The 26,416-nt window shown below is 43.6% G+C and overlaps 1 protein-coding gene and 1 pseudogene across 1 annotated transcript in view; both read left to right on the top strand.

The window, feature by feature from the left end:
- CORO1C (coronin 1C) overlaps positions 1-26,416 on the top strand; it is a 75,035-nt gene that overhangs the window by 384 nt on the left and 48,235 nt on the right. The window lies entirely within an intron of this gene.
- LOC102266419 (translationally-controlled tumor protein-like) lies at positions 621-8,941 on the top strand (annotated as a pseudogene).

The raw sequence follows: 26,416 nt of genomic DNA, 5'->3' as shown, positions 1-26,416 counted from the left end.
CCGCTCGGCCTGAGGAGAGTGAACCCAGGTCGCCTGTGGGGAGGAGGCTGCTCAGGGGAGACTTTTAGGGGTCCGGAACCCTCCTGGACGGGTGAGAAGCCGCGTGGGAATGGGGCTACCCCGGGAAGGATTGTAGGGGTCAGGGCTCCGCCGGGTTGGGTGGGGTCTTGGGTGGGGTGGGGCTGCGAGAGGCCAAGGCGCTGAGCCCGGGGGCGCCAGGCCTGGAGGCGGGGCTTGAGCCGCCCTGGGGAGCGAGTTGGGGGGGTGCCGGGGGCCGGGCTCGAGTAGGGTCTGGGGGAGCTGGGTTCTGCTTGGGAGAGGTGAGGGCGGCGGTCTGGCCTCGGGGTGCCTGCTTTGGGGTGAGAGGCCGGCTCTGGACCCTGAAGAGCTCTGGGTAAGGGGTCGGGAAGGGCGGGGCAGGGCTGGGGCTGGACTGATGTGGGTGGGGGCTGTTTGAGAGGAGGCTGAGCCGGGCGGTGGGAGCCGAGATCTGGGACTGGCGGGGGAGGGGCGAGGGGGCAGGTTGGGAGAGGAAGAATGGGGCAGGAAGGCGGCAGGGTCGGGGGCCTGGAGCGTCCGCGTGCGCTGGGTGATTCAGAGCTAGGCTCGGATGAGAGCGGAGCAGCTGGCGAGGGACGCAGTTAAGACGGAGCGCGGTGCAGGTGGGGCTCCGCTGCGCCTAAATGACTGAGGATGAGCTCAAATGTAGAGGCTGGAAATACGGGAACCGAGCCCTCCCGCCTGTCCACACGGGCGCGCACACGCTGCCCTCCGTCTCGAATGATATGAATGTGTTGGGGGCAAGTGGCCGGCTGCGGGGAGAGCCGAGAAGAAAGGGGCTTCCTCTTGCAGGAGAGGCGCTGGTCCTCCCGTCCTTTTTTGGGAGTGTTCAAAGGGTTTTGATGGCTGGAAAAGGAAACGTAGCCTTTACTGCATCGCGGTTTAGAATCACATCCTATATTTGGCTTTAATGTAGGCTGTCCTTGTTTTGTGGTGTCTGAAGTCCTTGCTCTACATGTTGCAAACGTGGGATTCAGGGTACGAAGCAAAGCAAATTGCAAGTCGCTCATCTTCCCCAGGGGAGCAAGATACAGAGGCCTTTCTTTCCTATACGGCATTTAAGCAGAATTGAATATAGTGCGCGTTTGGGGAACGAATGTATTTACTTTTGGAAATGGTTACAACAAAATAGTAGGCCCTCTCACTTCAGCCTTCCTGCCCCGGGTTCCATCCTCAGACAACACTTGTAGGGCTGGTAGTCACTCTATAATAATACATTTCATTGTCCTTATCTGGCAGAACTCTCTCCTGACACCAGCCTGCTAGAATAGACAGAAACATGATTAAGTATAAGCAGTTGCTTTGTACCGTCTGCTGTTCAATTGTGAAGGCAAATAGATATCTGTTTATAGGACTGCACTTTCTGCACTGCCTGTAAAACTGAAGACATGGGAAGACTCTATTTTGGACTTGATTCTATGTATTTCAGAAAATTAATTTAAAGGAAACTTTTTTTTTTTCTTTTGCCTTGGAGGTACATTTCAGAGTCACAGCACCATGTTTGGATATGAAGCCTAATAGTAACTCTTGAATCTGAGAGTTTGCATAAATAAATAGGGGGAGAAAGTGAAATAAAACTGGGAATTGTGTTGTATATTAGGCCTCCAGGTGCCACGTTCTGTGGTAGATGTTTGTCGTGTGTGCTGGGGATTGAACAAAGATTAGTATAAAGGTTGGGTACACACCTTTTTGACCAATCAGGAATGTGCCCTGTCTGTGTTTGTTTTCAGTTATTTGTGGAAGGTGCATTAAAGCCTGATGGATTCTGACGGACACATACTAACGAGAGATCACTGCACAAAGTATTACATTTTTCATGACCGTTTGTTTCTTTGCATGCAGATTGTGCTAATCAAAAGTTATGTCTATTACTTTATATATAGTTTGGGATCAGATTCAGGGTTGACAGACAAGACTTTTGATGTGTATGCTGCTTCATTTTTTTTTTTTTAATTAAGATGTAATTGACATGTAACATTGTTAGTTTCATGTGTACAGCATAATGATTTGACATTTGTATACACTGAAATGATCACCGTAATAAACCTAGTTACCATTCGTCACCATACAAAGTTACATTTCTGTTTTCTTTGTGATGAGAACTTTTAAGATTTAGTCTCTTGACAACTTTTAAATATGTGCTAGGTTATTGACTGTAGTTACTGTTGTCTGTAAAATCCCATGACTTATGCATGTTGTTACTAGAAGTTTGTACTTCTTGACTCCATTCACTCCTGACATATAGCCCTTTTTAAATACTTGGATTTTTTGATTGAAGTTTTATGCTTACCACAGCTGTCGCTGTTGAGATTCACTCCACCCATGAAGAGAGTCACTCAGATACCTACGAAATGGAATGTACAAAAGGAGAAGCGATCAGTTCTTATGTTATGTCACTGGGGGTGTGGAAATTCATTTCTGTAAGATGGCAGATTATTTCTTAATACTGTGTTTTGTTGCAAACAGTATTTTAGAAATATTATATTTTGGAACCAAGTTGTTTTACCTTTGATTTCTTTTTCAGAAGTGGAACAATAATAAATTTTGCGTGGTATTTTCAGATGCAGGGTACAAATCCAGGTTTGTTTTCCTTTGGATGCATCCTGTTCCTGAGTTATAAGAACTCTTTTCTGACACGTGTATATCTTTTTAAACATAAGATGCCTTTTCTCTATTAAAACGTGGAAATACTCATGAATATTTTAGTATGACCTAGTACCCAGAATGTTAAGTAATAGAATCTCTCTGGGTTTTCATTGCCCTAGTTCAGATCCTTTAAAATGAGTGAACAAGATTCTATGCTCCTTTTGAGAGTTTATTTTGTATTTCAGTGGCACAAAATGCAATCCTTTTTGTTTTATAACTACTTTATGGAGCTATAATCCACATATCATATAATTCACCCATTTAAAGTGTAGAATCCAATGATGTTTAGTATATCCACAGAGTTGTACAGTCATCATAACAATTTTAGAATATTTTCATCGACCCAAAAGAAACCCTGTACCCATTAACAGTCAGTCTTACCCCCGTCCCTCAATTCTTCTCCCCCGCTGCTCCAGACAACTACATATCTACTTTTTGTCTCTATGGATTTCCCTTGTTTTGGACATTTTCTATAAATAGAATCTATTATATGTGGTCTTTTGTGTCTTTTATTAAGCATAGTGTATGGAAGATTTATCTCTGCTGCAGAATGTGTAAGTACTTCATTCTTTTTCTAATAGTTGAAAAATACTCTGTTCCATTGTTTATCCATTCATCAGTTGATGGACATTTGGGTGTTTCTCCTTTTTGACTATTATGAATAATGCTCTGTGAACATTTGTGTACAAGTTTCTGTATGGACATATGTTTTCCTTTCTCTTGGGAATTACTGGGTCATATTGGTTACTCTGTGTTTAACTGTTAGAAGAACTGCCAGATTTTTCCAAAGCAGTTGCACCATTTTACAATCCCACCCGCAGCGTATAAAGGTTTTGGTTTCTCTGCATCTTTGCCAACACTTGTTATCCTCTGACTGTTTGATACTAGGCGTCCTAGTGGGTGTGAAGTGGTATCTCATTGTGGTTTTGATTTGCATTTCCCTCTTGTCCTTTGGGATCCTCCGTGAAACCTGCCTTAGTCCTCGCAGGCAGACGCTGTCCCTGTCCTCATGCCTCCGACATTCATCACTCCCATCTGCTACAAGGAACTGTATCTGAACTTGAGCTCACTGTCTGAAAGGCGCCTTCCTATAGAAGGCAGAATGTGAGAGAGAAATGGACACGGAAGGCAGATCGAGATTCGCTTGCTCACAGCGCGGTCTCTAGTGCTGAATGATTATTTTTATTGAAGTTAACTGGCAAGATCCTGAGGTCAGTGGTTTGTTTCTCTGGTTATTAGTTACACCTTTGTTGCCTATGTTAAAATAACATGAAGTACAGAGGTAATTCCCCTCTGCCTTTCTGGCACCTGAGTCCAACTCTTACCAAAAAATTGCTCAGATGTAAACTGAGTGTCTGAAACATTTTCCTGAGGGCAGAATATTCTCATCCAGGCTCTTTCCCCCTAATAAACAGTGATGACTGGCTCACAGCCTTCTCAGCAGGGCAGATGGCCAGGGAACACATTTGGTTGGTATGATTTAGCCCCACCAAGTGCAAGCAGGCCTACCCTGATGGTGTTGAGTCAGTCAGTCAGTGCTGGAACTGCTCGTGTGCACCCCTGATGGTGGGTGTAGGTTGAGTTTTAAAGGTGCATACTGCCTTCCTTTTCACTTGCTCTTGCTTCTCTCAGAGCATCCGATTAACACTTTAATTAAAAATACTCCATTTAGTATCTTCCTAAGAATTAGAAAAAAAGCAGTTGGCCATTTGAGGTTATGTTTTCTTTTTCGTGTGGTCACTGAAGTGATTGGAGTGGAGTGAGGTAAATTTCTAGGACTTCCTTGGTGGTCCAGTGGTTAAGAATCTGCCTTGCAGTGCAGGGGTCATGGGTTTGATCCCTGGTTGGGAAACTATTAATAAGATCCCACACGCCAAGGGGCACCTAAGCCGGGGTGCCTCGACTACTGAGCCTGTGCTCCACAACTAGAGAGTCTGGAGCGGATCCCTCATGACGCAACAAAGATCCCGTGTGCTGCAACTAAGACCTGACGCAGCCAAATAAATAAATAAATGCTTTAAAACTAATAAGAATAAATTTCACATTTGTTCTTTGTCTCATCAGGCTCAATGAGCTATCTGTTCTTACATTGTTTCTTGCTCTGAGAGTTTTGTCTTTAGAGAAGTTGAAGCAACGAAGAATGCAGACCTTCAGAGCCAGACTGAGGGGGTTTCACTCTCTACTCCTGTTTTTAATAGCTGTGATTTTGTCAATTACCTGACCTCCCTGAGCCTTAGTTTCCTCTTCTGTGATACAGAGATGCTAACGGTACCTTGCTAGGTTTTGAGTAGACTCCAAATAAATTTGTGTTCCTTCTGTCTTCACTCTTAAATGTCTATTAATGAATGGAATTGGGGAGAATCAACGAGGGGCAGTTTAACACATTTTATTTTTGATGTTAAGCTATTAGTATATGGATTCTCACTCCTACCTCTGCATTTTAGACTTCATATCAAACTTGAATCTCTGGAGAGGAAAAAAGTGTTTAATTTTAGGATAGGAAGGTAGTGTTAAAAATGAGACAGTTTTTGGCCATCGGTCTGAATTGGATCTGTCTATTCAGACGAGCTTCTCTTATGCAGGCCTTAGGCTGTATTAGGTCTGTGTATTTTAAGGAGAAAGGTTTAGCTACTGGCAAAAAAATTGATCTTTTTAGGATTTGGAAGGAGATTGTGCTGCAGTGTGTGAGATGCTCACGGGATGGAGTACGCTGTGAGTGGCAGTGTTGTGATCAAGTGTAACGTTCTGTGTGGGAATAGAGCCTCTGTTGTCTCATGGGATGTTAAATTAGGCCTGTCACTTGAATCTTATATTAATGACAAAAATCGTTCCTTCGGTTTGCCATAGTCAAGAGAAATCAAATTAACGCGGAGGTTGGGGTGAAGGTGTACTCTAAGTGGGAGTAGAAACGCTTGTGTTTTGCATGACTGAAGGTGGGAATTTCACAATACATATTTTTCCCCCTTTGGTCATGCAATTATCTACATTAAAATTATCAATAATGGATCGTAATTTTAGCACTGGTAGGTCACTGTCTTTTGACGAATGTATCGTTTTAGTGGGTTTGGGAGATTATTTCTCAGGCCCAGAGGTCCTCAACTTGATGCCCGTGAGGTTCAGCTTGGTCAGTCCAGCTGCCTGGGCTCCAGCTCCCTGGTGACTCTGAATCACAGCTCAAGCGGAAAGTACCTCGCTGCCTTGTTCCTCATCTGACGACCAGGGGACTGTGGTCACAGGCGCTTGAGAAGTCCTGGCATTCTTGGGAAGTCCAGGAATTTGACTGTCCCTCCCTTCTGCCTCCACCTCCCTTCATGGATGGTGTAAGTTCATTTTTGTAATTGGTGGTGTTGATTTATACTATAGTGTGGATTTTTTTTTTACAGTGTGAACCCTGATGGGCTTTCCTTAATTTTTAGTCCTTGACACAATGCAGCGATTCCCTCTTAAGCTTCCACCATGGTCTTTTGCCAGATTTACACAGTGAGCCCACTCACTGTTGTTTGCTTCAGTTCATCATAAAGATTGGTAGTAAGCACCAATTTCTTTTTTCCGCTTCTCATCTTCAGATTGTACACGTATTAAACTAGGAAGCTTGGTCCAGATTTTCAGGGTTTCTTTTTAGATGTAGTTTGGGGAAACTTGAAAATACATGGAATCTCTCAGATAAGCCTTTGGTAGACGTCCCAGTTTTCATGTAAAGCTCCTTGACAGTATTTTATTGACCCCTTTTTGTGTCCTCAATCTTGTAATCTGACCGTTATAGTATGTAGTTATGGTAAGGATTTATCTTGGGTGTTTCAAAGACCAATTAATATTGCAAAGGTCAGCCCCATTAGGCCATCCATACATGAAAAGGCTCATTTTGACAGGAACAAGATCCGACGGGTACTGGGACTATAGACAGGTGTAATGAAAACCCCACAGGGTTGGCAGAAGTTGATCACTGCTCCCCAGAGTGGTCATTATGTCTCTGGGGAGCCAGGATGGCCTGGGAGCCTGGGCAGGTGGCCATTCAGTGTAGGAGCCTTTTTTGCCTCATTGTGAACTCAAAGTATGTCCTTGTGTTCTGACAGCTGCTGAGGTCTTCATCCTGTGTGAACAAAGCCATAGTTTTTTCACTTTTGTAAATGGCCATAAACACACGTTGGAAAGAAAGTGTTGGGAGAGTGAAGCCTTTGGGGGTGTATTTTCCACTCTTGACATTATCAGGGTTCTTGACAAAATTCACAGGCTCCCCCTCTGTAGGATGAATGTTTACTCACCATTATTTGCTTGCTTCCCATGAAAGATACTTAAATTCCTTTTCATGATGGTCAAGCATTCTTTTCTAGTTAAAGACTCTAATTCCTTTCATTCTTAGGAACTTAAAGAATTGAGGCCGATTTATTAATATAAGAACTCAAGCGCTGCCTGAGCGGTGACTGAGAAACACATGTAAACTTGCGCTATCATCTCCGTTAAGCCGAAGGATTTATTAGGAGACTAGTCACTTTACAAGCTAGATGGTAAATTAATTTTGCGGTTAGTAGTGTCTTTAGTTTAACATTGTCATCCTAGTTTTTCTTGGCAAGCAGGCGAGAGGCCAGAGCCAACAAGTGTTGGCCATCGCTCTTTGGGGTGACACTTAATAAGCTGCGTGTTGTCTGGTTTAGAAATAAAGTAACTGTCCCCTTAGGCTCCCTGTCTTTTATGTGAACCGCTGTTGCTTTACCGTGTTACAGAGGAAAAGGGAAACTGGAAGTGTGTTTGTTTGTTTATTTTAACTCTGAGATGTCCTTTGTTTTATGTAGTATAGAGCTGTCTTGCATGCCCTGGGCTGAATTACAATGTCAAGTGGAACAAGTGATATGTCTTACCTGCAAAGGATAGTTGTGAGTCACGTGGTTCCCTGACCCTGAAGGGTTCAGCTACAACTTCTGTTCTGGAGGCAGCGTGTCCATTCAGTCCCCAACCCAGGATTGGGTTGCATTCCCAAGTCTAACTCAGTTATTTGGAACCGAGAAGGCATGTTTTTGGTATAGATTCAGTGTTATAGTGGTGGGTAAGTTCCCAGCCTAGACTGAAGAAATCTGTTTAAGTCTCAGCACAACTTTTTAAAGTGTTAGTGATGATAGCTGAATTCCGGGTCTTGGGAGCTGGGAGTCGAGTAAGGAAGGAACCCAGCTCTCCCCGGTGCCCAGCCCATGCCTGTCTGTGCAGGGACATCCCGCAGCCTCAGGCCACAGCAGGCCTCCAAGTTCAGCTTCCTTCTCTCTTGACTTGAAGCTTCCACTCCCCTGTTCAGCTGATGTCCTTTAAATAGAAGTTGCAAAGCAGGTGGTTCAAATGTGTTTCTACTAACTAATGTGCTTCTGGAGGGCCACAGTTCCTATGAGACTGCTGTTACTCAGTGCTAGAACAACTGTGGCCTTAATTGTCTCAGCTTATTTTGCTCATGTCTCTTGCCCCTCTTAGAGATACAGTATTATTATTTTTACAAAGGAGATTCCTTACTGATAAACATCATCTCTGTGAAATGTTGGCCTGTAGTCAGTGTAACAGAGTTTCAAGGGAAAGGTTGAGGGAATTTGAGCGGGCTCAGGCAGAGCCCATGTAGGAGGCAGCCCTGGTTCCTGGAATTGGGAAGAAGCCTTGTCTGCTTTAGAAAGGTTGCTTCTGGAGAGCAGATGATGACATACTCTCCCACATCCACAAGACCTGGGAGGTTGTGGACGGGCTGTGTCTGGAGGTGGAGGGGAATATGGTCAGTAGGACAGAGGGTAACACTGGTGACTCGCTCCTTGGTGGCTGTGCCTCTGCTGAAGTCCCCAAGGGCAAAGGTGCTGAAAGCAGAGTAATCACTGGTGTTGATATTGTCTTGAACCATCACTTGCAGAAAACCAGCTTCACAAAAGAAGCCTACAAAAAGTACATCAAAGGTGATATAAAGTCAATCAGAGGGAAACTTGAAGAACAGAGACCAGAAAGAGTAAAACCCTTTATCTTAGGGGCTGCAGAACACATCAAGCACATCCTTGCTAATTTAAAAACTGTCAGTTCTTTATTGATGAAAACATGAATATGGCAGGTTGCTCTGCTGGACTGCCGTGAGCGTGGTGTGACCCCGTATATGATTTTCTTTAGGGATGGTTTAGAGATGGAATATGTTGATACAGTTGACAGTCACTGTGGGTCCGTCACCTGTCGTCATAACTGGCTGGCTGCTGCTTTTCATCCACACAGCACCAGGGCTTAGACAAATGGGACTGATGTCATCTCAAGCTCTTCATTTGTTCTGAACGGTGATTTATTTGGCGCAAAGGCATTGTTTTTAAGCAAACATGTCGTGTACGTAGTCTAAAAATAAAATGCATTTAAACTCAAGAAAAAGAAAACTTCCTCATTCAAAACTCTCATGATCCTTTTTTTTTTTTTTTTTCTCTTTTCATTTGGGACCCGCGGCTTGAAAGGGTTTTAAGTTTTAGCAGTGACTTGGTTTCTGGAATCTTGGAGTAGTGGTAGATCAGGTCAGGGTAATGGCTGTAAGTTGGGGTGACTTGTGCTGGCCAGAGCTGTGTGCTAGTCTCCACCTGTATTTCTAATCCTTTATAAACTCATCACAAAGCCCCTTCTTTCCTCAAACAAAGGGAAATAATTGATCTTACCTTTTTGTTATTACCTCTTTAAAGGGTTTGGAAAACATCTTCAACATTTTATGAAACTATAATAAGGATTAGGGACTTGATTTTTCTGGTGCAGGTAGAAAAGACTTCTTCACAAAGTGTTAATGGCAGGCTTAATGTTTTGATTTACTTTTAAAATGTGTAATAGTCATAAAAATACAAGCTTCCTCTAGCCCCCAAGTATACAGTTCTTGATGCTGAATTCTCGGTGTGGGGCCTGAGCCCTGTGGGGGTTGAAAGGACAGGGCGGTGGAGAGTCAGTGTCTCTGGGACACTGGGTTGAGGCCCTGCCCTGGGGTTCACGAAATGGCAGTGTGCTGACTCAGGGCAGGTGTAACAGGGGAAGAGTAACGTCGATGGACAAGGCAGATGACCCAGATTGTCCGAGGTCGTGAGAACAGAGCACACGTTCATACGGTGCATTTGAGTAAAATGGAAGTGTGGGTTAGCTGTGGGGTTATAAAGGCAGAGGGAAATGTAATTTATGGCTGTCACTAACGGTGCTGATTTCTGTGCTAATAGCAATTACATTTTGAGCTAAACGAGTAGAAAGTTTAAAACAAGTGTGGAATTATTATTTTCCAGTTTGTGAAAGTGAACACTGGCACCACTATATGCCATGTTCCTCAAAGGCAGGGAAGTCTCAGGTTTTTTGGGCCTTCATTTCCCAGTCCGCTGCCATGTGCCTGGCATACAGTAGGTGTTCAGTAAATGCTAGTCAAATAATTGAACTTCAGTTTTGCATGTTATACTTGTGCTAGGAATTGTTAGTCTTCCTATTTTGCTAGAAGATGAAAGGAATAGAGGGAATTTTCTGTGGTATAGTACTGCTGATTGTAAACATTTGCTGGTTAAATTATGATAAGCTAGTCATCATTTTCATTTAAATAAATGTGTTAGCATATATATACACATTTACGTACTGAAACATGTTTTATCTGTGAAGCAGATTTTGGAGTTCTAGTTATTTAAAGCATGAATTCTGATGAACGAATTTATTGAGTAAATTGAAAGTACTGGTAGCATGGAGTTCTTAGGGCTTTGATTTGTGGTTTGGTTAGCAACTCTGGGGCTTCCCAGGTGGCACTAGTGGTAAAGAAGCTGCCTGCCAATGCAGGAGACACAAGAGCTGCAGGTTTGATCCCTGGGTTGGGAAGCTCTTCTGGAGTAGGAAATGGCACCCCACTCCTTTATTCTTGCAACTGTGACTTCAGAAAAAATCTGAAGAAACGTCCTAGTGGAAGTGTGCCTTCGGCTGGAGAGTTTCTGTCAAAACAGGTGTGGGAAGAAACCTGATCTGTACCAAGGTGAGGATTTGTAGTTAAGGTAGCCCTTGAAGAAATGGAGTTTCCCTTTATTGTCTTTCTCCTTCTGTCCAGTTTCCTGTCCTTTAATATACTTGCTGTAAAGTGCCCAGAGTGGACGCTGCAGGGCTCCCAAGCCAGCCCCGGGGAGTCACAGGGCAGGTCTCAGCTCATTTCAGTGGCTCCTAGATCTCCAAGAATTTAATATGTTTGGGTTCATTTCACTTGAAAAATTGACAAGAACCAAGTACATTAATGTAGGGTGAATTGGGCACCCTTCCAGCTGTTGAATCATTTAGGAGTTCATTTGTGCAGTATTAAAATTTGAAAATCCATAGGCTTTGGTTTATATCCCGTTATAACATGCGATCACAAAAAAAGAATCATTTTGTAGCTGCATTTTTGTGTGTGTTATTTTTGGCCATTTTTAGAGGTTCCTGCAAACTATACATGTAAGCTTGTTATAAATGTAGTTTTTAGACAAGTAGTGTTAGGGGGTGGGGCACCTCTGACCTTCCTGCTGGCCTTCTACTCACAATGCCTAAAGGATTCTTCCTGGTTTCATTTGAGGCATTTGAAAATTCTCTTTTAGTTACTATTATGTAGTCCAATTAATTTAACATAAAGGATTAAGGACTATGATTTTCTTTTCAAATCTTTATCCAGTTTGGAGGGAAATTGGATTTGGAATGGATGAGGTTACAGTTTTACCAGCTAAGTCTGGTAAAAGCTTCTAGTAATAGAATTCACTCCCAAAATACTTAGCCCAAATGAAAGCTCATTTTGCTTCTGAAAGTGAGCTTTATTTGTCTCCACTTCCCCGGAGGTATTTTCATTTTATTAGTAAAAGAAGATGTGTGACATTTCCCACTTAAAGAACTGAGACCTTCTAAAGGTTTTGAGTGGTGGTAAAGTATTTTTTTGATAGTAATTACATTTTCCCTAGTGATGTTACATTTTACAGTTTCTTGGTTGTAGACACTGATATTCTGATTTTTTTGTGTTTCCCCCCTTTGGAAGAGAGGTATGCTGATGAGGAAGTAGTTTGTAATTTTACCAAAAAGGATTAGACAAAATGACCTGTCCAAAGGTGCAGTAAGACTTCACGAGGTACCGGCATGCTCACGCTCAGTTGCTCAGTTGGGTCCGATGCTCTGCGACCGCATGGGCCATCACCCACCAGGCTCCTCTGACCATGGGATTTTCCAGGCAAGGATATAGAGTGGGTTGTCATTTCCTTATCGCACTTCACAGATACAGTTTTTTCACAAAGTGGAAGGTTTGTGGAAGCCTCGCATCCAGGAAGTCTGTCAGCACCGTTTTTCCAACAGCGTTTGAGCACTTCACGTATGTGTTCGCAGTTTGGTGATTCTTGCAGAATTTCAGACTTCTTCACTGTTATACTTGGTATGACGCTCTGTGATCAGTGGTCTTTGATGGTCCTGCTGCAGTTGTTGTGGAGCATCACGAATCACGCCCATGTAAGTGGTGAACTTAGTCAAGGGGTTTTCTGACTGCGCCACTACCTGGCTGCTCCCTCGTCCCTCTCTCCGTGCGCCGCCCTATTCCCTGAGACACAGCAGTGTTGAAATTAGGCCCGTTAATAACCTTGCAGTGGCTTCTAAGTGTCCACGTGAGAGGAAGAGTGTTAGGTCTCTCACTTTAAATCAAAAGTTAGAAATAATTAAGCTCAGTGAGGGAGGCTAACAGACTTCTTGGGCCGGTTCGTCCAGTTGTGAATGCAAAGGAAAAGTTCTTGAAGCTTGCTCGTGAACCTGGAATGATAAGAAAGTAAAGCAGTCTTACTGCTGATATGGAGACAGTTTTGGTGGTCTGGAGAGAATACCAAACCAGCCACAGCATTCCCTTAAGCCAGAGCCTAATCTCGAGCAAGGCCCTAACTCTCTTCAGTTCTGTGAAGGCTTGAAGTGAAGAAACTGCAGAAGAAAAATTTGAAGCTAGCAGAGGTTTCTTCATGAACTTTAAGGAAAGAAAGTGTCACTGTAACATCAGAGTGCAGGGTGAGGCAGCAAGTGCTGATGGAGAGCTGGAGCAAGTTATCCCGAAGATCGAGCGCAGGTTGTTAACGAAGGTGACTACACTGGACAACAGATTCTCAGCACGGATGAAGCACTCTTCTAATGGAAGAGGATGCCACCTAGGACTGTCGTAGCAAGAGAGGAGGGGTCAGCGCCTAGCGTCAGAGCTTCAGGGGCAGGCTGACTCTCAGTGGCTAACGCAGCTCGTGACCTAAGGTGAAGGCAGCGCTCGTTTACCATCCTGAATATCCTAGGGCCGTGAAGAATCACTCTAAATCTACTCCGCCTGTGCTCTATAAATGGAACAACAAAGCCTGGATGACAGCACAGCTGTTTACAACGTGGTTTCCTGAACATTTTAAGCCTACTGTTGAGACCAACTGTGCAGAAAAACATTCCTTTCAAAATATTACTGCTTGTTGCTGACATACTTGGTCACTCCAGAGCTCTGGTGGAGAGGTAGAATGAGGTGAATGTTGTTTTCCTGCCTGCCAACACAGCTTCAGCTCTTTAGCCCACAGATCAAGGAGTAGTTTCGACTTTCAGATCTTACTATTGAAGACATACGTTTTTGTAAGGCTATAGCTGCCATAGATGGTGAGTACTCTGATGGATTGTGGCAAAGTCAATTGGGAACTTTCCGGAAAGGACTCACCATTCTAGATGCCACTTAGATCATTCATGATTCATGGGAAGAGGTCAGAATACCAACATTAACAAGAGTTTGGAAGAAGTTAATTCCAGTCGTCATGGATGACTTCAGTGGAGGAAGTAACTGCAGATGTGATGGAAATAGCAAGAAAGCTAGAACTGGAGCCTCAAGATGGGCCTGGATTGCTGCCGTCTCATGATCGGACTTGGACAGATGAAGAGGGGCTTCTCACAGGGGAGCAAAGAAAATGGTTTCTTGAGGTGGATTCTGTACCTGGTAAAGATGTGAAGATTGTTGATATGACAACAAAGGTTTTATTTAGAATATTACATAGATTTAGATGATAAGGCAGCAGCCGGGTTTGAGAGGATTGACCCCAATTTTGAAAAAAGTTCTATCATTGGTAAGATGCTCTCTAACAGCTTCGTGTGCTACAGAGAAATCTTTTGTGAAAGGAAGAATCAATTGATGTGGCAGGCTGTTGTCTTAAGAAATTGCCACAGCCACCCAGCCTTTCGAAACTACCACCCTGACCTGTCAGCCATCAACCAAAAAGGGTTATCACTCACTGAAGGCTCAGATGATAGCTAGTTTTTCAAAAAGGCAATTAGGTATTTTTAAATAAAGATGTATACGTTGTTTTCAGACATTATGCTGTTGTGCGCTCAGTAGACTGTGTGCACGCTAAGTCGCTTCAGTCGCATCTGACTCTGTGACCCTGTGGACTGTAGCCTGCCAGGCTCCTTTGTCCTATGGATAACGTGAACGGAACTGTTACGTGCACTGGGAAACCCTAAAATTCTTGTGACTCACTTTACTTTGAGATGTGCTTTGTTGCAGTGCTTTGAAACTGAACCTGCATTATCTTTGAGCTGTGTACACCTGTGCACTTTCCTGTCTCTATAAAATGGCTGAAAATTCTGGAAACAGGGAGATTTTTTTATTTTAAACAATGTTAGTTTTGTTTTCAAATAGCTTGTTCTGTATGTTTACCTTCAAGCTCTGGGGCACCTCTGTGGGCAAACTACCTTAGTTTGTTAGCCACAGATTGTTACTAATCTGAAAAGTCACAATAAGTAATTTAAATATTTTCCCCTAGTTTTTGCTGTTTTCAGATACCCTGCTTATAAAGAGAAGGCTCTTGGGAACTCCTCCTAAAAAGGTGGTTCACCCTGAATTGACTCCCTGCCCCATGTACTTTGCGTCCCAGCAGCACAGTGACTTTGGTGTGAATATTCTATTGCAGTGTCTCCTCTTGGAGACTGTCAGCTCCATGAGAGCCTGGCTCCTCTTCTTAGCATCATGCCAGACATATGGTCAGAGCTCAGTAAATAGTTGGTGAATAAATGCATGATGAATGACTGGGATTAAAGACCTCTTCAGCATTCACAGTCGAGCATGTGTGTTATGAGTATAACCGTATGGGTGCTGGTAACTCCATTCTCCTTGAATTGTGTGTGTTTTATGGGGGGATGTAGATTGCATCCCAGTGAAAGAAACGTTCTGTATAGACTTGTAGGCTTTAGATTAATACATTTAATAATAATTGTATTAGTAATAGCACCCTAGAAATAATTTATTTTAGTTCTCCCACTTTTAGATGAAGAAACAACCAACCATAGGACTGAATTGATTTAGTGGTTAGGTGACTGTGTCAGGTTAAGTTTATCTTGCATCAGGCCAGAGTTATTCCTACTCTACCTCCCTTGAAACAGGGTCAGGAGTGTGTTTATTTGATCACTGTTTGCCTAGGGTATATGGTATTAAAAAGGGAAGACGGCAGTTCTTCAGTTGAAGGAGATTAGTGGGTTTTTTTTTTTTGACATTGCTACTTTTTCCTATGGCTAGCTTTATGAGGGAGAAGGCAATGGCACCCCACTCTAGTACTCTTGCCTGGAAAATCCCATGGATGGAGGAGCCTGGTAGGCTGCAGTCCATGGGGTCTCGAAGAGTTGGGCATGACTGAGCGACTTCACTTTCACTGTTCACTTTCATGCATTGGAGAAGGAAATGGCAACCCACTCCAGTGTTCTTGCCTGGAGAATCCCAGGGACGGGGGAGCCTGGTGGGCTGCCGTCTATGGGGTCGCACAGAGTCGGACACGACTGAAGTGACTTAGCAACAGCAGCAGCCTTATGAGGGTCTTCATAAAAATGCCTTTAAAAACCCACAGAAAGATCTGGGAGTCTGATAATTTCATTTCCTGCTCTAAGTATATAGCTAAAGAATCATTAAAATTTTATTCCAAGAGAAACTCCATCTCAGTAGTTGGAACAGACTTAGCAAGTTTGAACAGTCATACACAATGTGCTTTTCCCCCAGCTGTTGATAAGAAAAGTAGGTCATCAGTATAGAAAGAGCATTTCAAAACACACTTGTCATTAATTTTTAAGTGAGAGTGCTGGGTCAGTCATGTCGGTAAAGGTTCTGCAATTGGGATGAGCACTCTTGGGATTAATTTGGCTCTTTGAAGAGGGAGGCAGAACCAAGCTTCCGAGCCTGGTCTCCTGTGGGGCACTTCAGGGAGATGCTTCAGCTCAGAGGATTTTATTTGGTTCCATCGTGTTGTCTGGGCAGGCGGTGCCTGTCTCTTGGATGGGGGATTCTTCAGCGATCCTTTCTTAAAGCTCCAGGGAAGCATAGCATGGTGCATTTATAAAGATGCTGCTGCTGCTAAGTCGCTTCAGTCGTGTCCGACTCTGTGCGACCCCAGAGACGGCAGCCCACCAGGCTCCCCCGTCCCTGGGATTCTCCAGGCAAGAACACTGGAGTGGGTTGCCATTTCCTTCTCCAATGCATGAAAGTGAAAAGTGAAAGTGAAGTCGCTCAGTCGTGTCCGACCCTCAGCGACCCCATGGACTGCAGCCTACCAGGCTCCTCCATCCATGGGATTTTCCAGGCAAGAGTACTGGAGTGGGGTGCCATTGCCTTCTCCATAAAGATGCTGGTGATAGCAAAAAGCTGGGAGATACAAGGGACTGTCGTCCTTATATGTAATCTTGGGGGAAACCTGCCCTTCCTTTGATAAAGTAATAAAAAAAATTCTGTCATTAAAGAGCTAGAGATGAGCCTTGCGACCTTTTAAAAGTTCTTGATTTAGTAACTAAAATTCATGGCATGTAATTCTTCTTCATTTTAAGGGAGTTCCAACACAGACCTCTTTGGTTGACGAAGGGTCTTTCTTTAAAGAGACGAGCATGCAAGAGCTGAAGTGGGATTTCGAGTTTTTGTATTTAGGATCTTTTTCTGTTGCTGTGTTGCTGTTCACGTCATGCTCATTTCTTTTTTAAAAATTACAGCCTTGTTGAGTGTGTTGACAGTTACTTGTAAGGTGTCTGAAGCCTGCCTCGTGGTGATCTGGTGCAGATGACGGCTTGCTTGGTCCCTTGCCGCTGCATTTTTTGCTGTCACTCTGAGCTGCCCATCGTACTCTGTGTCATCGGGGAGCGCCTACTGATTTCATTTTAGAGACTCTGTAACCAGGTCCTGTGAGTACAAAGTTATAAACTGTAAAAGCAGGAGTTCTTTTCTTAGAAAGCTCAGTACCTCACCTTTTAGAAAGTATTCTTTTTAAAAAACTAATTTATCTTATTTTCAACCGTGCCAGATCTTGGTTGCTGTGCAGGCTTTTCTCTAGACTGGGCGCGCGGGGGCTGCTCCCTAGTTGCGGTACATGGGCTTTTCACCGCGGTGGCTTCTCTTGTGGAGCACGGGCCCTGGGCTCGTGGCTTCAGGAGTTGAGGCACTCGGGCTTAGCTGCCCCAAGGCATGTGGGATCTTCCAGGATCAGGGATTGAACCCATGTCTCCTGCAACTGAGCAGCTCCCAGGGAAGCCCAGAAACTATTCTTGACATGTAGATCTCCAGCTTTTTATACATGCCCGGCTCTTCTCTTGGACATTTGAGCACAGAGTCCCTTGACTTAAACCTAAGGGTTTTCAATCAGAAGCAAAGATGGGTTTCCTTCGGCATACCTGATGTGTTCTGTCATTCGTCTCAGTGTATTTGAATGTAAACAGCCAGCTTCTATAGTTTATAAAGTGTGAGCCCAGTGTCATTTCCTATTTAAAAATGGCACCAGCGGGCCAAGTGGAACTGTGAACTGTGGAGGCACCGCCTGAAGGAGTTCTGAGAGGCGTTGCTGGCTGATGTGGGAAACCCAAACTGAATGTGTGTGTGGAGTTTATCACTGAAAAAGTATGAAAGTTCAGGGGGTGAGAAGTTGAACTGCCCTGTACTTTGTGGTTCGAGGTCAAACTGTCTCTCTGGAGTCCTTTATCTTTGGGCGAGTCACGCAGTGTCTCTGGACTAAAAATGAAGGGCCTGGAACAGATGACCCTTTTTACTCCAGGCTTCTTCTGTGGGGCCCATCTGGATACTTCTTGGTAAATCCTACTTGCATTTCTTCGTATTTTCTTTCCAAGAAGCATTTAAAAACCAAAATGTTGTAGGATTCTTGGGTCAGAGCAAAGTGCACTTATTGTTGGTATGCCTCATTTGTGGCATTTGACCTAGAACCTGAGTGGATAAGGGGACGTCAGTGTTTGGAAAGCTATTATGGGTGAATTTTCACCCATTACTTTTGCCCTTTTTTTTTAAGTCTTTTATTGAATTTGTTACAATATTGCCTCTGTCTTATGTTTTTTGGCAAAGAGGCCTGTGGGATCTTAGCTCTGACCAGAGATGGAACCCACACCCCTGCATTGGAAGGCAGAGTCGCAACCACTGGACTGCCAGGGAAGCCCTGTCACCATTCCTCATGTCATGATGAATTGAACCAACATCAAGGCTGTTTCATAGTTGCAGTCAGTTGTCTTAAGTGGTCAGCAGTTTTTCTAAAAAATAATTTCCAACATCTCTGGAGTGCAAACTTTCACCCTTAGCTGCTGTGTGTGAGGAATGTTGTGTGTCTGTCTGACTTTCTGCTGTGCTTTACATAAAGCAGATTGTTGCATGTGGTCTTTTTTTTCTTTCTTTGTAAAACAGCTTCTATTAAAGTAAGTAAATTAGGCTTTTTTTTTTTTTTTTTTTTTTGAGGATCTCATATATGGATCTATTAAGGGATTGGATGCAATAAAAGTAATTTGTTAGGTGAACTCTTCAAGTATCACTGGTGGGTTTGGTTTAAGGCAATTCAAAAAAGCCAAGCCATCTCATATCCAAAAGTGATGAACCTTGAATTTCTGTATTTAATCAGAGTATCTCCCGTATTTGCTCCTGGTGTCTGCTGTCTTAGGAATGTGCATCCTACATAGGCTTGTGTGATACCTTTACAGCTTCTCACAAAGACTTTTTAACTGTTGGTGCTGCCGTTTAAATAGCGGATTTGGGGACCCTTGTTTCCTCCCCTGCTGTCCTGCTTGCCACTTTCTATTAAATAACGTGTCTGATCTCTCCCCACATCTAAAAGGGCCAGAAAAACAGCAGCTCAGGGAACATGTCCTTTCCCTGTAGGGACACTCTGGAGTCTTCCTGTGGTTGCTGCTGCTCAGCCTCCTGAGCCCTTGAGCGGTCTGGCCTCTGGAATGGTCTCCGCACATGTGCCGAGCAGGATTTTGCTGCTAGTAGGGGTTTTCCTGTATGTGTTCCTAGCAGGATGTGCTTCCTTTCATACACACCACAGAAGTGCATCTGCTGGAATCTTTAAACAGATAACTTCTCAATAAACAGGAAAATGTCAAAATTGTGGTCCCTTTTTTATGAGATTGATGGAAGCAGAGAGAATGGAGAAAAAACGCAGTGACATTTACTCAGGTGTTTGAGTGTTTTATTTGGTGCCATTATAAACACCCTGTTTTGTCTACGTTTCCCCCTGTAAACACCCAACACATTTCTTTTATGGCCTTTGAAATATGTTTTCTCTGTTAACTTGACTAGGCATTACCACAAGAAGCATGCCTTTACACTCTCGTCGAGGTTGATGATGATCAGCTGACTGTGAGATGGAAGTTTTCTTCTGAGAATGATTTTTAGCAAACTTTGCTCTGATGCCTATAAAATAGGTCCTTAAAACATGGACCTTATTTTTCACAGTTTGTTCTTGGTTAAAATGTTTACCCAACATGTAAAGAAAATTTTAATAATTTTTTGTTTCCTTAGATGAACTGTTAAGTATTGTGGGCATCAATAGCTTGTAGGTTTTCTTTCTTTTTTTAAGAGTCTTTCTTTACAGATCAGCTTTATTTATCTCTGGCTGTGCCGGCCTTAGTTGCTACACTTGGGCTTTCTCTAGTGCGGGGAGTGGGAACACTTTTGGTAGCAGCTCCTGTGCCTCTCTTTGTGGTGGCTTCTCTTGTTGCGGCTCCCAGGCTCTAGCACACTCGGGCTTCAGCAGTTGAGGTGCATGGGCTTAGTTGCCCCACAGCATGTGGGGTCTTACCAGAGCAGGAGTCAAAAACCTGTGTCCCCAGCATTGGCAGGTGGATTCTTAACCACTGGACCATCAGGGAAGCCCTAGATTTTCTTCATGAAGCTGAAAACAAGGACATATTATCTACTGATTAGAAATTTGTGCGGGAATGTAAATTGGTGTAATCAGTATGGAAGATGGTATGGACGTTCCTCAAAAAGGTAAAAATCGAACTACCATATGATCCAGCAATTCTACTTCTGGGTATTTATCCAGAGGAAACTAAATCATTATCTTGAAAAGGTATCTGTACCCCTGTGTTCATTGCAATATTATTTACAATAGCCAAGATAATGGAAACAACGCAGATGTCTGACAGATAAATGGATGAGAAAGTGTAGTATTGTGGAATATTATTCAGCCATTAAAGAGAAGGAAATTCTGCCATTTGTGACAAGATGGATGGATCTTGAGGGCGTTATTCTAAGTGAAGTAAATCAGAGACAAATACTCTTTATCGCTTACATGCTGAATCTTAAAAACGAAAGCCAACACAAAACCCAAACTCTAAGCAAATAGCACATTTGGGGGCTTCCAGAGGTGGTGGGTTAGGTGGGCGGGTGAAACGGGTGAAGGGGTCTGAAGGTGCAAGCTTCTGGTTGTAATATAAGCGAGTCCTAATATGCAGCCTGTCAGCTACAAAAAGGGTAAATGAACTGAAAAGAGGCTGCCATGATGGCTGCTCAACAGTCAAGACTTAACTTTTAATCTGCTTGCTTGGCTTTCAGTATCATCTAGAGACTCGGGCAGAGGAGATGTGTCTGTGAGAGTGTTTTATAGTTGAACCTGTGCTCTCAGCCTGTTCTTACAGTCTTTGTCTTTCAGATATTCATCAGTTTTTATTATAATGAAAATCATTCTAGAACAGTCCCAGTCTTACTGGAAATTTGGGCAGAATGATCAATTGCTTATTATAAGGCCTTGAGTAAGGTTCATAATTCCCAACATTTTGTGGAAATTAAAAAACACATTGCAAACAGAACAAAAACCACATTGCATTTTTTCTATCTAAAATCAGTTTATTTTGAAATTTGTAAACATTGATTGCTTAATGATTGCTGCGTTGTCTCCCTCTTTATTACCACGAGGACCTTAATTACTGTGACAGTTGGAAAGAAAAGGCCCTATGCAGTTCCAAGAACTACACTTGAAAGACTAATGGGCAGACAACCTCTCCAAGAGTGAACTCTGATAAGATATTTGAAATTGAATGTATTCTATCCTTGGGCTTTGTGTCTGTGTATTTGTTCAGCATTGTTTCATCTATTCTTTTTAATATAACTGAAAATTAAATTTACTTATAAAATGCCTTCATTTGGGGGATGCTTTAGTTGTGTAATTTGGGATACGATATTTAATAAAAGAACACCTAAGTTTGATGGTATGACACTTTGGAAATTTATAGCTGAACATCTAAGAAATTGGTGAAACACTAATGTATACTACAGGCTTCTTTATCAGGAAGAGGTTTGTTTTTCTGTAGTGAACACCATGCTGCCGTGGGAGAATATAGAGTTTTGTAAAGGTTCGTTGATAACTGTTGCTAGGTCATTAATGTGAAATCGTACTTTTGGCTCATAAATTGGCAGGAAGTTGACTTGTTTTTTTTCCCTTGGGGTAGGGAAACCTATTAGCAGGCTCTGAAATAACAGTTGCAGACATTTATCAGACAGTGCTTACTATGTTTCAGACTCTATACTAGGCACATTGCATATTTTTAAAAAACATTTTTATTGAGAGATAATTCACATATACAATTCACCCTACTTAAAGTATACAGTTCAATGGTTTTTAATATATTCACAAATATGTACAAATATGTAGAGCTGTCACCACAAATCGTAGAATATTTTCATCACTTCAGAAAGAAAGGCTGTACTCTTTAGCTATAACCTCCTATTCTGTGATACCCCTTTCTCCCCACAGGCAATCACTAATTTGCTTTCTGTGTCCATGGGTTCGCCTATTCTGGGCCTTTGTGTGAATAGGAATCATAATATGTAAGCTTTTGTATTTAGCTGCTTAGCATAATAAGGTTTATTTAAGTTGTAGCATGTATTAGTATTTTTTTACATTGCCAAATAATATCCCTTTGTGTGGATATATGCCATTTTGTTTGTCCATTCATTGTCCAGTGGGGATCGAGCATTTGAATTGTTTTCACCCTTTGGCTGTTGCAAATGGGCTGCTCTTAAAATTCTTGTACAAATATTTGTCTGACTACCTGTTTTTAGCTCTTTGAGGTAAGTTCCTAGTTGTGGAATTTCAGGGTAATAGTGTAACTCTGTTGAATCATTTCAGAACTGCCAGACTGCCCTCCCAAGCAGCCCACTACCTGTGTCTGAGGGTTCAGATTTCTCTGCGTCCTCATTGACACTTATTCTCTGGCCTGATTCTAGCCATCCTGGTGGGTGTGAAGTGGTATTTCAATGTGATTTTGATTTACATTTCCCCAGTGACCAAAAATATCCAGCATCTTTTCTTGTGTTTTTGGACATTTCTCTTTTGGAAAGACCTATTCAAGTCTTTTGCTCATTTTGAAATTAGATTGTTTGTCTTTTTTATTACTAAGTTGTAGGAACTCTTTATACTAGAGACAAGTACTTTATCAGATATATTATTTCCAAAAATTTTCTCCCATTCTGTGAGTTGTCTTTTTACTTTCTTGATGGTGACTTTGAAGCATAAAGGTTTTTAGTTTCGACGCAGTCCATTTTGTATACTTTTTATTTTTGTTGCTTGTGTTTTTGGTGTCATATCTAAGAATCCTTTGCCAGATCCAAGGTCATGAAGATTTACTCCTGTGTTTTCTTCGAAGAGTTTTAAAATTTTAGCTCTTAGAGTTATATCTTTGATCCATTTTGAGTTAATTATTTTATATTATGTGAGGTCAGGGTCCAGCCTTTTTTTTAAAATCATGCGTTTATTATGAAAATATGGTAACACATTTACAAAAGACTTGGAAAATACAGAACAAAGTTACATAGAGTTCCGCTTCCAGCTTCTTTTGTGTCTGTTGTGCGGTCTCAGCACCAGTTGTTGAAAAAAAGAGTCTTATTCCCCACATTGAATCATCTTGGTACCCTTGTTGAAATCGCTTGATCAAAGATGTAGGAAGAACTGTCAGTTCTATTCCATTAACTTATATGTCTGTCCTTGTTCTGATTTTGTCAGATACTTTTTCTGTGAGATGGTCATGTGATTTTTGTTTTTTATTTGATTGACACGTTACATTAATTGATTTTCAAATGTCACACCAACCTTGCATTGTGGGAAAAGTCCCACTTGGTCACAGTGTAGAATCCTTTTCACATGTTGCTAGATTTGGTCTGCTAGTATTCAGTTGAGGATTTTTGCGTCCATATTTATAAAAGATATTAGTCTAGTTTTCTTGGGATGTCTTTGTCTGATTTTGGTATCAGAGTAATACTGGCCTTATAAAATTAGTTTGGAAGTAATTGGTGAAGAACTGGTATTGATTCCTTAACATTTGATAGACTTCAGCATTGAAGTCATCTGGACCCGGTATGTCAAATATCGTTTTTAATTCTTATTATAAGGTATCATCCTCTTCCATAGGTGAGGAAACTGAGGCTCAGAAAGGTTAGTGGCAGGAGTGGAACTTGAATCCGGATTACCTTATGTCAAGGACCAGGATGATAAAGACAGCTGTGTGTCTCTGACTGTATAGGGCAGTGTAATAAAATGCGATCCTGCTGCAGTCCCGGTAACAGGGGCTCGTTTAATGGTCACTGCAACTTTATGTGTATTGTGTCCATTTCCAGGCAGAGACTCTGACCCTGAAGGAGGTTATGACTTGCCCTGCTGAACCCCAGCCAGGAGGTAAACGGAGTGCTTTGCGCTCACACAGCTGCCCGACTTGCGAGCCCGCCCTGTTCACTGCTCTTCTCTGTTGTGTGCAGTGTGAGCAGCCGTGCCACACGTGGGCAGCTGAGCCCAGATGAGGTCCGACCTCGGGTGTGGATGGCCTGGCCCAGACAGCGCAGCACGGCCAAAGCCCTGGCCTTCGCCCTGTCTGCTCTGTCACTAACACTCTGCTCCGTGGTTGTAGCAGAAGAACCTCTCACTCAGACTTCGTGTACTTGGGATGGAAATTTGTGTAACATATGTCACTCTGTGTAATACAGACGTGACTTTTAAAGGTATTTTAGTACGTCAGACAGCCAGCAGCTTTGTGAGATGTTTTCCAGTGAAGACATTCAAAGCATATTTATATTAATATTCACATTGTTGGTGAGATTAGATGGTATCCTGGCCTGTTTGACTGAAGAGGAAAAACTGTCTCCATTTTTCAAGGTAGAGGGCTTCCTCACACGTCTGTTCACACTGACTGAATGGTGGCCCGAAAAGCTGACCCAGTGCCCATGTGGGTGGAGGGGCTGGGTGGGTGGACGACTTCCCAGAGGGCGACGAGAGCTGTCTCGGCTTAGCAGCCAGTGTTTGGGACCTGCTGGGACACTGGGGCTGGAGGCTCCACTGTGCAGACTCAGGCTGTCTGGGTGGCACCTGCTGGTACCTCTGCTCACTTGTGCTGTGTTGTCCTGTCCAGGGCCCCTGTGTGGCTTCTGGAGCGGGTGGGGGCAGCGCCTGACTGTGCCACATGGGAGGAGCAGAGCTGGGTGTCTGGCTGCTCCTAACTAGGCTGTCGGTCAGTTTTCCCTGCAGCACCCCCCCCCTACCCCGCCGGCCACGCACCGACATCAGTTTCCCTTCTGAGCGCTGGGCCTGGCGTCCTGTGAGCTGCTCCTCCGAGACCTCTGCTGCGGGGAGAGCACTCACTTCTGTCAGCTCCACGGGCTCGACAGCATTCCTCTTGCACAGGCTCGTGGTCCCGCTTGCTCTCTGTAGGCTCCTTTCCAGTGTCTTTGCTTCTCTTTTGGCGTTTATACCTGTGTTTATTCCTTTACTGTCATTTTATTAGGATTTCAGGAAGGAGTGGAGAGAAATGCCATTTGTGAATTTCTTTTGTAAATTACCTCATCGTGTCCTTTGTGTGATTTCCCATTGGGATTTTCATGTTTGAAATCTGTAAAATCATTACTTAAGCGGGATCAACTCTTTGGCACATAGTGCAGGTCTCCCTTCCTCTGCGTTAACTGCACTTCTGAAACGCCTGCTAGAAGGTCATGGCGGGGATTCCGGCTTCTGCGACTTGTGTAGGTGGTCAGGGAGGGAAGTGGACCCTGAGACCAGCTGACTGTACGTTGCTTTTTGTATGGACGTGCTTTTCTTTAGGTTTCACCACCTTGTGGAAGCTGTCTTGTCTTCTCCAGCTTGAGACGAATTCATTCTGTTGCACGGATGGAGGGCCCCGGCCAAGTGGGAGGAAATAATTTACCGTCTCCTCACTGAGGGCTTTCGGCATCTGCTCTTCCTGGTCAGCTGGGAAGGTCTGGCAGCTGCTGCACTGAGGAACACGGGTGCTCAGCAGCCTGCCAAGGCTTTGCTGCCTCAGCCCAGCCACATGCCCTGGGCTTCTGCACTTAGCAGTGGGCCCAGAGCCGTGAGGAAGGGGATTCAAGGGTGGGGGCTGGTGGTAATTAGCGGCCCCCCACATATGTCCCATTTGGCACGAGTGGACAGGTATTATGTGCCCTCCTCTGTCCTTGGGGACAGGGGAACTAGTTTGCAGCTGAGTTGTGAAGGTTTGCCTGTGTTTCATCGTCACGTGTTTTCCGGGGGCTCCTTCCTCCCTGGCCAGCATGAATGGAATGTCCTGTGTTAGCGGACAGGAAGATGACACTGCGGTGCAGCCCAGGAGACCTCAGTCAGGTGGAGCCTGCTGCTCCTAAAGCCTGACTGCTTTCAGTGTTGGACAACCCAGTGGAATTTGGGGTCTAAAATGACCCCCGAGGAAGCCCGGGAACACCGGCTTGGTGTCCCTTTCTGTCCCCAGGTCCCCTGGGCCCCTTGGGAAGTGGCTGTGCTGAGTGGTCAGCTCTGACATACTGGTTTCCTTTCCCTTCCTTGAGTTTTTCTTTTCCTCTGCTCATGGCTGCTGCCGTGATGACCCCAGGCCTTTCTCCATCACAGCAGCTTCTTAGCCCAGCCCCTTTCTGCCTGATCAGTCCGGTGTGCTGGCGGCACCCCTCTTATCATCCAGTTCATCTCCACTTTCATGAAAACTTTTGCCTTGCTTTTTCTCTTCCTCAGCCTGGCTTTGGCCCCATGATAGCAGAAGTAGTCAGACTGCAGGTGACATCACCAGAGATGTGGTTCTCAGTTGCTCTGACTGTTCTGCTTGTGTTGGAAGCCTCTTGAAGGCAAGGGCGGTTTGTTTGTGTTGAATTCTCCACTGTTTGTAGCTGGTCTTGTGGAAACACTCGTGAGCAGACACTGCTCTCAGACGGCAGAGTGCTGATGTCTGGGGAAAATGCTTAAAAATGGAAAAATTACCTTGGCAGACTAAGGAAAAAGCCACAGTATCATAATTTGGGAGAGGAGGGCATTCCTCAGCTTCAAATCAAGCAAATGACTTCACTTTGGAGTTTTTCTTATCCATAAAGGGGTGGGGGTCATAGTGGATTGTCTTTTCAGTCCCACCCAGCCCTGAAAGGCTAATTTCTTTCATTCTTTACCTTGATCTTTCTCTTAAAATTAAAACTAATGAGCTGTTTCTGGAT

This window comes from Bos mutus, chromosome 17 (assembly GCF_027580195.1).
Source record: "Bos mutus isolate GX-2022 chromosome 17, NWIPB_WYAK_1.1, whole genome shotgun sequence".
NCBI lineage: Eukaryota > Metazoa > Chordata > Mammalia > Artiodactyla > Bovidae > Bos > Bos mutus.
Note: the sequence above shows the minus strand (reverse complement) of the source record. Positions and strands in the feature narration are given on the sequence as shown.